We start from the raw sequence: 13291 nt of genomic DNA on the forward strand, positions 1-13291 counted from the left end.
ATAGTATTCATGGCTGAAAGTTCCTCTCTTTTAAGGACGTAAATATTGGGGTCCACTCTCTTCCAGCTTGTAGAGTTTCTGCTGAGAAATCTGATGATAATCTAATGGGCCTTCCTTTATGTGTTGTATTCTTCTTTTCCCTGGCTGCCTTGAGAATTGTTTCTTTGCCATTGGTTTGTCCCAATTTCATTATAATATGCCTTGGAGTAGGTTTGTTGGGGTTAAGAAAACTCGGAGTTCTGTTTCCTTCTTGAATTTGAGGCTTTAGTTCTTTCCATAGGCTTGGGAAGTTCTCATCTATTATTTGTTTGAGTATGTTCTCCATTCCATTTTCTCTCTCTTCTCCCTCTGATATACCTATTATTCTTATGTTATTTTTTTGATGGAGTTCGATAATTCTTGTAGGGCTATCTAATTTTTTTAAATTTTTGAGTCTCTTTCTTCTTTTCTCTGTTGTGCCTCAAGTTGCTTGTCTTCTATTTCACTAATCCTCTCTTCTATCTGACCTGTTCTATTAGCTAAGCTTGTTACTTTGTTTTTCAGCTCGTGAATTGAGTTTTTCATCTCTGTTTGATTTGTTTTTATAGTTTCAATTTTCTTGGAAATATATTCTTTGTGTTCGTCGAGTTGTTTTCTGAGCTCCCTAAATTGCCTTTCTGTGCTTTCTTGTATATTTCTGAGTATTTTTAGGATTTCTATCTTGAATTCTCTGTCATTCATCTCCAAGGTTTCCAATATATTAAATTTTTTCTCCATAGATTTTTCCTCATCTAGCTGTGTTACCTCTCTTTCTTTTGTATCCATCCATGATATTCGATTTTCTCTTCCTTAATGGCATCTGAGGGTGGTTTTGTTGATAGTATTAATGAGATTTAATAAAGAATAAAAAGTAAAAAAAAAAATTGAAAAGAGTTGTTTTTTTAAAAAAAATTAATAATGAAATAAGAAAAAATAAAATAAAATAAAAATTTTAAAAAAAGGAAATTATTCCCCCCCCTCTTTTTTTTTCTCCTCTCCTCTCCCCTCTTTCTTTAGAAAATCTTGTCGTGAACTGTGAATTATATTGTACTGAATAGAACAAACAATGCCTGTAATGGAGGGCCTGAATTGGGGAGAAGTAGTAAAGGGGCAAAAAAAAGAAAAAGAAAAAGAAAAGGGTGTAAGTACCCACAAAAAGCAAATAAGAAAAAAATTTAGGTCAAGAATAAAATGATTTGCTTTTAGGTGTTGGTTGACTAAGAGTTATGATGAGAGGAATAAGAGGGAAACAGGAAAATGGGGGACAAATTAAAAAGTTACTATTGTAATTAGTGGAATAAGAACTAGATAAAATGGAGAGCCAGGGATGGGGGCACTTCTAGTGTGTTAAAAAGGTGAAGTAAAAACCCCCCAAAATGCCACAAATATAAGTTTGAGTCCCAGATAAGATATTGTTTGTTATTGAGGTTTGAATGAGAGGAGATGTAAAGGAGAAAGGAAGAAACTAATATAGAGGGAGAAAAGAAAGAGAGAGAGAGAGAAAAAAATAGGGAACCACTAAAAGAAGAAAAAAGAAAAAAGAGGAGAGAGAGAGAGAGTTAAGGTTTTTTTTTTAAATAAATAAATTTTTATTTTAATGGGGTGACATCGACAAACCAGGGAACATACATTCAAAGAAAACATTTCCAGGTTATCTTGTCATTCAGTTCTGCTGCATACCCATCACCCGAAGAGAGATCGTCCTCCACCACCCTCCATCCAGTTCTATCTGTACCCCTCCCCCTCCCCTCCTCCTCTCCCTCCCTCCCTCCCCCCACCCCCTGTAACCACCACACTCCTGTCCATGCCTCCCAGTCTCACTTTTATGTCCCACCAATGTATGGAATCCTGAAGTTCTTGTTTTTTTCTGATTCGCTTATTTCACCCCGCACAATGCTACCAAGACTTTACCATTCCGCTGCAAGTGATCTGATGTCATCATTTCTCCTAGCTGAATAATATACCATGGTGTATATGTGCCCCATCTTCTTCAACCAGTCCTCCATTTTTTTTTACAGTGATTAAAAGCCTTTAAGCAAACTCTTGGCCAATACAGCAAGAATCCATAAAAGAGCAGTGTCCCCAACATGTTCACCAAGTCCAAGTTGGCTCCATCACCATGCCAAATCCCTGAAAAATGCAACCCATGTACAGTTCAGTCTGTTAGGAGCTCTCACAGGGAGCAGGAGTCCAGGAAATTTCCCCGCAGGAAAAGTCCGCATGGCACTGGAATTGTTGTCACCATTCTATACTTTGAAGCTCATGTCCACGTCCCAATGACAGCTGCTTCTAGCTGGCAATGATTCAGGTAGACTGGAAAAAGCCATTTGCAGCATGCGTGGATATGGAGCTTCTGTTCTCCTCTGCCTGGAGAGCTGAGACCAGGTTGCCTTTCCCCGGAGCTCCATGACTGCGGCACGGCAAAGAGAACCCTGGGACACACCCAGCTGGGGAGTTAAGGGTTTTGGAGTGCAACCCTCATAGAAAGAAAGGAAAAGGAAAGAAAAAATAATGGAAAATGTAACACTTATGGGTAGTGTAGTTCAAGGAGAGGAGAGAGTAAGACTGGCAGAGAGTTAAACGACCAAATTGGAGGAGGAAAAAAAAAATCAAGAATGAAGATAAGAGAAACAAATGAACAAATATAATAAAATGGGATAGGTTATAAAGTCTGCAGATTATTGTTGATTTTGAGAGGTTATCTTCTTGCTTTTTCTTTTCTCTCTCTCTTCCTGGTTGGTGACTCTGTACCCCGGGTTCTGCCCCTTTGGCACACTCAGGTAGAGGTTTGCAGTTGATAAGTTTCTATGGCGATGTTGTGTATTGCGCTTCAGTCTCGTTGGCAGTTGAGGCTCATTAGCATTTATAGGCTCCACCAGTGAGAGAGTCCGTGTTCCTGGAGCCTTTCTCCTAGTCTTTCCTTCCTCAATTAGTAGCCTGATAATCCAGCTATGGAGTTGCTGCTGCCTCTACCTGGATAGTAATAGGCTCAAAGAGCTGGCAACTCCCAACTCTATTCCCACTCAGCACAGGGCTCTGGGTGAGGCTCAGTCAGTCAGAGCTGCTAGCATAACCAGGCGGGGCTTCCGCCCACTCAAAGACCTCTGGCTCTGCCACTCTGTGGGATAACACGGGGGTGCACTGCCGAGGCTCTTGGAGGAATCTCTCGCCCACTATCTGCGCGCGCAGACCAGGATATCAGACCAGCCGCCTCACCCTCTGAGTGAAACCCCCGCCCACACGGAAAAGTTGCAGCGTTGGAATTGGCTCTCGCTCCATCCCTGAGCGCGGCTTTTTCAAGGCGCTTGGGCGGCCCGAGATTCCGCTTTTGGCCCACACAAAGGCCATTGACTCTGCCCCTCTGTGGGATAACACAGGCGGGCAATGCCAAGGCACTCGGAGGAATTTCTCGCTCACTATCTGTGCGCACAGACCAGGATATCAGGCCGGCTGCCTCACCTTCTGAGTGAAACCTCCACCCGCACGGAAAAGTTCCGTCATTGGAATTGGCTCTTGCTCCATCCCCGTGCACGGCTTTCCCAGGGTGCTGGGGCAGTCCGGAGATTCCGCCTTCGGCCCACACAAAGGCCTCTGACTCTGCCCGTCTGTGGGGTAACACGGGCGCCCACTCCTGAGGCACTCGGAGGAATCTCTCGCTCACTCTCCATGCGCGCCGACCAGGATAACAGGCCAGCCTCCTCACCCTCTGAGTGAAACCCCCACCCGCACGGAAAAGTTCCAGCGTTGGAATTGGCTCTCGCTCCCTCTTCGTGCGCGGCTCCCTCAGGGCGCTGGGGCAATTCGGAGATTCAGCTTTCGGCCCACACAAAGGCCTCTGACTCTGCCTCTCTGTGGGATAACACGGGCGCCCACTCCCGGGGCTTTGGAAGGAATCTCTCCCCCACTATCTGTGTGCGCAGACCAGGAGATCAGGGAAAATGGCTGCCCTGCTTGTCTTTCTTTGTCTGGGTTTGGCATGAGTGTTAGCTTGTATTGCCTGGGTTGCCACAGGAATAGTTTTTCCTCAGCTTGGATCTCTGTGCCACAGCCTGGTTCGGCTCTTTATGCCGCGGCCTGGATCTATTCACCCCCTTTGCCCACCTTAGTTTCTATATTCTCAGTTCCCAGTGAAAGCCGCCTGTTTAGGTTAGTGAGGAAGGCGGAGCATTTCTTACTCCCTATTTCCTTCGGGGTTTGATTATATATTTAGCCAATTTTTCGCTCGACCATACCTTTGGGTGTATTGCGAAACATCTGGAGGCTCCAAGGATAGGTTTTTCTGTTTCTGGTTGAAGATCTGGTTGAGTTTTGGGGGAGATTTATCGGTATCGCTTCTTACTGTGCCATTACTCTGACATCATCTGGCAATGGTTTCTTTCTATCCTTTTCTTTTCTTTTCTTTTTTTTTCTTTTCTTTTCTTTTCTTTTCTTTTCTTTCTTTCTTTTTCTTTCTTTCTTTCTTTCTTTCTTTCTTTCTTTCTGTCTTTCTTTCTTTCTTTTTTGTGAGACGAGGGGGGATAGCCAGACTCCTGCATGCTCCCCAGTGGGAATCCACCCAGCAACCCCCATCTGGAGTCAATGCTCTGCCCATCTGAAGTTGATGTTCACAACCAAGCTATTTTTAGTATCTGAGGAGGAGGCTCCATGGAACCATCTTCAGTGCCTGAAACCAATGTGCTTGAATCAATCAAGCCATGACTGTAGGAGGGGAAGAGAGCAAGAGAGAGAAGTGGGTGGAAAGGAGAAGTAAGTGGTACTTTCTTTTGTGTACCTTGACTGAGAATTAAACCCAGGACTTCCACTACTTTAGCTCTGTGGCCTTGAGCATATTACAATATTTAATTTCATTTGTAAAATAGGGACAATAATAGTCCTACTTCAGAAAACTGTCAGGTTTAAATAAGATAATTTGTATAAAGCACCTATTAAAGCACAAACAGTAAATACTATTATTATTATTGTATCTTCACTCATCAAGCTTTGTACTGAACACAAGTGATAGATCTAAAATTATTATTTCTTTCAAGAGCCTAAGTTGCTAAAGGAGAATCTAATGCCAAAGGTAAAAGCCCATTTTTGTCATGTTTTAATGATGACACCTTCTCAAATGGCTACAATGACTGAAGCCTAATGACAAAGTAAGTCTTTCAAGCTCAGGTAATAGTGATAATCATCGGTTGACAAGGATTTTTATCCTAAAGTTCAGGGACACCCACACACCCAGGCTTTCAAGAACTTTAAAAGGTTCTTAGAGAGAGGGGCTTTTGCTTTTAATAAATTTCCAATAAGGTCCAGAAAGTTAATAAATATACCTGCCATCTCTAATAAATATGCTTGCTGGTTTCCCACATGGATTCTGGAAACCCTAGGCTTTTGTTAGGCAGGTGAATACAGGTGATCTGCTTGGTCTGAATAGGACAGATCTTGGAATATTTATGTTTCCCTCAAATAACCTTTTACTTCCAAAGGTCTGATATGGTTCTTCCTAGCCTTTGGTGTTTAAATCTGCCCTTGAGTCTCCAATGATGGACTAACATCTTCAGGATTCTAGGGCTTTTCATAAATTCCCTTGAGGAAAGAGATTTGGCCACTGTACTATGGGTACTCACGTTAAATAGGTCTGTGGGTCTGAGGCAAAGTCCAAATGACCACCTGTGAAAACCTTATGGCCAAGAGACTTTCATTCTCACCACAGGTACAAAGAACTATTAAGCAGACTACCCAAACGGTATGATTTGATCATTTTAAGAAAAGCAACTAATGTAATCTATAATTACTAGGGATTCAGAGAAGGGGTTCCCCAATTGCCACCTGTATTTTGATCCTGTAATAATTGTCAACAGTAGTTCTCCAAGCACTTCATCCTAAGATAAAAGCCAGTTATGTATACATTTAAATAGTTTGAAATTATTTGAAAATAGCAACTCAAAAATCCTATTTTGTAAGTTTTTTGATAAGCAAGAATCCCCAGAATATTTGGTACAACCTCTTTAAAGCCATGTTTTCTCTTAAAATAAAGATGCCTTCTTTTCCTTTTATTTTCCTTTTAAAAAATCTGAAAGTAAATTAAACTCCCATATGGCTCAAACTGAATCAGGTACTATGACCCAAAAGATTTAAATAAAATCTAAATTTGACAAAATTAATTTTTCCATTATCAGTAACCACCATGTAAATTGTAATAGTGAACTCAGTGCTGAGACTATTTAAAACATTTTCTTAAATAAGCATTTTATTACAATTACATGTTTTTGTTTGGTAGCAAGTTATGTTTATTAAAAAGTATTAAAAAGAACAGCCTGACTTGTGGTGGTGCAGTGGATAAAGTGTCAACCTGGAACACTGAGGTTGCTGGTTCAAAACCCTAGGCTAGTCTGGTCAAGGTACAGATGGGGGTTGATGCTTCCTGTTCCTCTCCTCTCTCTCTCTGTCTCTGTCTCTGTCTCTCTTTCGTTCTCTCTAAAAATAAATAAATAAAATAAAAAAGGATGATAGTAAAAAAAAGTATTTCCATGCTTTAATATAAGATACAAACTATTAATATTACATATTTGTATGGGTAATTCCTATCATAAACAATAAATGTACATAAAAGCACTGTTTTAGATATGTATATTATTAAAATATAAGATAATTTTATTAAGTAAGATAAATATGTAATATTTGTGATACAACAGAGCATGTGACATGTGCAAACTATTTTTTAAGCTCCCATTTACATATTTAAAATATAAAATGAGAGCTACAGTTAGACTGCATTAGTCTCAGTTGCTTTGACTACCTCCAGGACCACATCATCTTCCTGTTTTTCAATTTGCCTTCAATGACCTGAACTCAAATATACCACTTGAAATCAGAGCTTTTTTGTTTTTGTTTTTTTTTTAACTAAGTGAGTAGTTTGTGGGATCTACACTTTGTAACTAGGTGAAAAATGAAATCTGAATTCTTCAAAAAATGAAAAAGTTCAGTGAATTCTCTTCTTTCCTTTTTGTTATTAATGATGCTTGACAAAATAAGAACTCTACTACACTTTCACATTATTTTTCTCCTCCAAGTCTTCAGTTCTTACTGTTTGGTCTATTCTGTCAGCTAACTAGACACATAAATTTAAGAGGAAGCTACTGTGAAATCATCCTGCTTACAAAGATGATTTCTTAATAGGCCTGATGTTGAACATCTTTGAGGTGCACAGTGTAACCTACTGAGGATGAAAAGTATATCTACTCATGAGCTGCCAACCTATATCTCTATGACTTCAAATTGGACACTGGTATTTAATCACACACCACAAACATCTGTGAGAAAAAAAAGCCTGGACTTTACAGAAGAGGTTTGATAATCCCCTAAAATAATATATCTCTAAAAGATGTGTGCATAATTTTATAAAAGTGGTGGTAAAATTAAAGCAGAGAATAGATATACCTTCAAATCATTTCTTTAAACTAAAAATGCTGAGGGAAATACGGGGGAGGGAGGATGCATTCAAGGAAACACTAGAATCTATGTAAACACAATAAATTAAATTAAAAAAAACTAAAAATACTTATTTTTTATGTCTTTTCAAAAAACAGATGTGGTTAATTTTATGTCCTAACTTTATTAACAATGTTTTCTGTGGCTACACTATTTAAATCAATCTATCTATTTTTAGTTATAATAGTTAAAGTATAATTAATATGTACAGAAATATTTACTGTCTGCTATAAATATAATTAAGTAGACCAAACACAGAAATTTGTTTTTGCATGCTATAACTCACATTTGATTTCAATAAATGACACTACACAAACCTTAGTAAACTAAATGCTTTTTGACTTATCATTGCTAAATAATTGAGTAAAGAAAAAAACTAAGTAAATAATATAAAAAAATTAACATCACTGTTAGAAAAGAAAAATTGCTTTGAAAATGAAACACAATTTCAGTTTCTATAGCAAGTACATTCATTTTCTCACCATTATTTCAGTAAAACACTTTCCCCTAAGATCTACACAAACACACAATCTACAATGCAAGTGTCATTGTGAGGCCTCAATTCCAACAGATGATTATTTTCTTTTAATTATCTAGCTTTGTTTTTAGGCATAAAACAATTGATTCTATGTGTCATTAACCAAAGACATTTGCATGTATTATTATACTATATCATGAATTTGGGAGGTGCCTGGGAGCTTAATTATTGGTAAGTAAAATTACTCTTGTTGAAACTAATAAAAAATATATCATTGAGAATTATAACTGTAGAGTATTGTGTTTTGGATTTTGGGGCATGAGATCTATGTTTTTTTTACATAATAACTTTTTTATTTTGTTTTAGTAAATAATAAGCTTGAATATGTTTAAATGCAGATTGGAAAGACTTCAGATCTGGGGCAAAAAATAAATTTTTCATTTGTTTGTGTTGAATATAGTTAAAATATTATTCAGGAATTTTAAGTTTTGAGTTTTTATTTCAACTTTTTGGAGGTTTGGGAGATGTATTTTTTTTTCCCCTGTGGAAATTCCCATGATATCTAATTCAAAGTAGTGAATTATACCCTCTAAGATTTCAAAACGTTATGGAGGAGTAACTATTAATGAAAAAATAATCACTCCATAGATATACAAATTATGAAATAACCATAAAGAAATAAGGAGGACTCCTCGCTTGTAATACATGTCACAGTGGATATTTTCACTGTTAAACAGTTTTACCTTTGAACTTGATCTGATTTTAGGTGATCATGGGATTTCCTCACTTCTATTACTGACCTATATTACCTGATACATTATGAGAATGAAGAGTAACTTGACTAAAGTATGTTAATAGAAACCTAATACTCCCAGTTGAGCTTTAGGAGCTTTGCACCGTAAGTTCACCCAAGGCATTTTTGAAGAATTATAACTTAATATAACTAGCAAAAACCTGGATTTCTAGGTAAGTATTAGGAAAACTAGCTCTTTTCTAATACTAATGTTCCCTCACCTTTTTATCTGCTATTATCCAAATCTTGGTTCTATCCAAGGAAATAAAAGGAAATGAGACAAGTTAAGTGTCTAAGTGATTAGAGAAAAGATTCATGTGGATTTTCACAATATTATGGGGAAATCTTCTAAGCTGAACACCCCCTGAGACTTACTTTCTTGAAGAAAATACTCTGTATGACTCCTGTAGATAAACTCAGCCCCACTACCCAGTTATCCTCACTGCCTATTGTCCATTGTAATTCTAAACCCTAATTACTTACATTTGCATCTGTTAATAGAAAACTCTGAATTTTCTAAATTCTTAGTAATTTAAGTCACTGGAGATTATTCGGGGTTAAAATAACAGGAAATTCCAGATATTATATATAAATTATTGCTATCTAAAGACAAACAACAACTTACCTCTTGTATATATATGTATATATATAGCTTTCCTCAAGAAAATGTATTTTACATAATATTCATATTATATTTAATAATTATTCATTATATGCAACCACTGAATTACGTGATTTAAATTCATTATATCATTGAGTCACATACAACCCAGTGAGGTAGAAAATAACCGTTTTTTCCCATTTTGCAGAGGAGGAACTGAACTAAATTCTATCTGTGGGTTAACAGCCCAGTAGAATTATCCCGATGGCATTGATGAAATTGGAATCTCATAACAAATTCCCAAGTAATTCTGATATATGCCCCCCTATTAGAAGCTTTACTTTTCATGGCTTCAGTTACCTACAGTCAACCATGATCTGAAATTATTAAATGATAAATTCTAGAAATAAACAATCCATAAATTTTAAATCACGTGCTGTTCTGAGCAGCATGATGAAATGTTATGTTGTCCCATTCTGTCCATACTGGGAAATGAATCATCCCTTTGTCTAGCATACCCATGCTATAAATGCTACCTGCCCATTAGTTACTTAGTAGCTACTGGTTTTCAGATAGAATGTCAGGGTATTGCAGTGCTTGTGTTCAAGCAACCCCTATTCTACTTAAAAATGGCACCAAAGCACTAAAGTAGTAATTCTGGGACTTTAGATAGGTCAAAGAGAATCCATAAAGTGTACATATGCATAAAAAATATATAGTATTTTAGGGTTCAGTGCTTGCCGTGGTTTCAGACATCCACTGGGGATCTTGGAACATATCCCCATGGATAAGGGGACCTATTCCACTAGGTTAAGTACCTCCAATAAGAAAAATTAAATATAATTGCTTATATATCTATAAATATTTTATATTAATTTAAATACATATTTATAGGGACCTGTATTATCACCATTAAACTGGGAAAATAGTACTCATCTTGTGATATTTTAAAACCAATGCATTATTGCAGATAACTTGATATATTTCTTGAGAAACCAATGGTATCAAGGTCAGTCGTTAATTCATAAGGCATTTTATGAGGCTAAGAGGAACTGATGTGTTCCTATGAATGTTTCACTTAAGTGAAAAGGTTCTTTTATGTGTGTGGCAAGGGCAGACACCTTTTTAATCAGAAAAAAATGTTATTCAATCTCATTTCCATGGAACTTACTATGTTTTGGATACTGTATTAGATCCCAAAAATAAATGTTGATAAGAACAACCCCTAGGCAAAACAGGCTGAGTTCAGTGGACTCCTTGAGTTGAGAATATGTTGCTGAGAATTTAGGAAGGTCAAGTGGCTAGATTATGCAGGGCAGAACACGAGAAAGAAGAAAGCTTCACAGAGAAAATACTCTAAAGAGTTGCAGAAGGGCCTCCTTGAGTTTGCACTGCAGTACTGATCACCACATGCATGTAATGATACTAACAAAAGCCAAGGTCAAATTCATAGCGTCTGGATTTGATTAAAAATTTCCAAGTATACAAAAAAAGTAGCCAAATATGACCCATAATAAGGATAAAAATAAATCAATCAAAACTAACCAAGAACTGACACAGATGTCAGAATTACCAGACAAGAACATTAAACAGTTACTAGCATGGTATTCCATGTATTTAATAGCAAGAAGAAATTTCAAACAAGTTAACTACAGACATGGGAGATACAAAATTTAAAAATATATACACAGATTGAATTTATAAACATGAAAACTACAATGAAGACAAAGTAAGTTACACTGGATGGATTAACAATAAATTATACACTATATAAGGACAAATTATCATGCATAAGACATAGCAATAGAAACTATACCAACTGAAACAAAGAGAAGTAAACACTTGAAAATTTTAACCAATCTTCTATAAATTTTAGAGAAAAATTAAAGCAGGCTAATAAACAAAGAATTAGATTTCTCAAAGGAAGGAAGGATAATAATAAATAAATAATATTAAAAGAAATAATAGCTGAAAATATTCTGAATTTGTTGAAAACCATAAGAAAATAAATATACCCCAAGAACAAGAAGTATAAAGAAAGCTATGCTGAGGTACATTATAATCAAATTGTTCAAGATAAGTAATTAAAGAATCAGAGAGAAAAGATGCATTATATACAGAAGGATAAACAAAAAGATGACAGATTTCTTGTCAGAAAACTGCAAGCTGAGTCAAAAGACAGAAGGAAAGGAGATGATAGAATGGGATCAGAGAAGGAAAAGAGATTGGTGAAATTATATACACATAATAGAGAGCAAGACAGCAAATCCTGGAGGGAAGGAGGGCCTTAGGGGGAGGGGGCAAGGGGGATGTTGAGGGAAAGGTCAAATGGGCATTAGGGGGAGAGGGGATGCATTCGGAGGGACACTAGAATCTATGTAAATACAATAAATTAAAATCAATAAAAAAAAAGAAAAATGCAAGTAAGAGGAGAGTGGAGTTGTCTTTAAAGTGCTGAGAGTGTTTTTCAAATGTTTATCTAGAATTCTACATCCAGTGAAATTATCTTTTAATAAAGGTCAATAAAGGCTATTTTCAGACTTACAAAAACTAAAAATTTTTATTAGCAGCAGATATGCATTACAAGAAAAGTCAAAGGAAATCTTTCAGACACAAAGAAAAGAGTTTCAATGTAGACAGCAAAAAAAACTACTAGAACCACAAGAAGAGACAGCCTAATCCATAGTTGTAGTCAGGAATTTAAACATCCCTCTGTTAATTATTGTAGGGTAAGTAAAAAAAATCAATGAGTTAGAAGACTGAACAAATACTATGAACCAACTTGACCCAATACATATTTATAAAACATCCACTCAACAATAAAGTGAATATACATTCTTTTCAAATGAACAGAAAACATTTACCAAGACACATTATTTCCTGCCCCTGTAAAAAAAGTCTCAATAAATTTAAAAGAAATTAAATCAAAGCATGTTCTCTGACCTCAGTTGAATTAATTTAGATATCAAGAACTGAAGCCCCTGGCAATGGGCAAGGAGGCACCTGATTAGTGGTGCTGTTCTCATATCAGTCAGGGGCAAAGCAGGTGTTCAGCCCTAGTTCATCCTAGCTTGATGCCTGTATTGATGGCCAGAGCTGTTTCATTCCTAGGGCACATAAAAACAAACAAACAAAAAACTGAAAGATTCCTGTAAAATCTCCAAATATTTGAAAACTGTATAACACACTTTTAACAAAATCATGGGTCAAAGAATAAACCAAATTGAAAATTAGACAGCATTTCTAACTAAATATAATGGAAAGAGAGCATATCAAAATTTCTGGGACACATCTAAATCAGTTGGCAAATTACAGCCCATGGACTACATTCTTCCCATCAGCTATTTTTGTGAACAAAGTTTTAGTGGAATATAGTTTTATAGCCACACTAACTTTTTACAGATTGTCGATGGCTGTTTAAGCTACAGTGGAACAGTTGAGTAATTGAGGCTGAAACCATAGTGTCTGCAATGCCTAAAATATGTACTATCTTATATTTTTAAAAGAACAGGTTTGCAAAAGCCTGACTTAGAATTTAGAGCATTAAATAACTATATTACAGTCCTATAGCTCAGAAATTACCTTTGATAACATTTTCATCCATGCCATATTGGTCAGTTTTGTTGCACCCAATAGGTTATTTTTACAAAATTGGAATCATACAGTATGTGTACATACACATATGTACTTTTGCAATATATATTTGAAAGCTATATAGAATTCCATCATATACATATACCAAAATTTATATTTTAATTTCCTATTTTTTATATTATTTCCAATTTTTTTATTAAAAATATGCTAAGTTTAACATCTTTACAGATGAATCTTAGTGTTTATCTCTAACTGTGTTTTTAGGATAAATCCTTAGAAAGGAAATTTCTGGATTATAGCTGTCAATTAACAGCTGTTGTGTTAGTCTATTTCT

The 13291-nt window shown here is 36.3% G+C and overlaps 1 non-coding gene across 1 annotated transcript; it reads left to right on the plus strand.

Moving 5' to 3' along the window:
• Positions 1-12339: 12339 nt before the first annotated feature.
• LOC136336691 (small nucleolar RNA SNORA48) lies at positions 12340-12483 on the plus strand. The gene has a single exon (XR_010731522.1). It is a non-coding gene; the product is annotated as a small nucleolar RNA SNORA48 (small nucleolar RNA).
• The last annotated feature ends 808 nt before the right edge of the window (positions 12484-13291 follow it).

The sequence above is a fragment of the Saccopteryx bilineata genome, chromosome 4, assembly GCF_036850765.1.
Source record: "Saccopteryx bilineata isolate mSacBil1 chromosome 4, mSacBil1_pri_phased_curated, whole genome shotgun sequence".
Lineage (NCBI taxonomy): Eukaryota > Metazoa > Chordata > Mammalia > Chiroptera > Emballonuridae > Saccopteryx > Saccopteryx bilineata.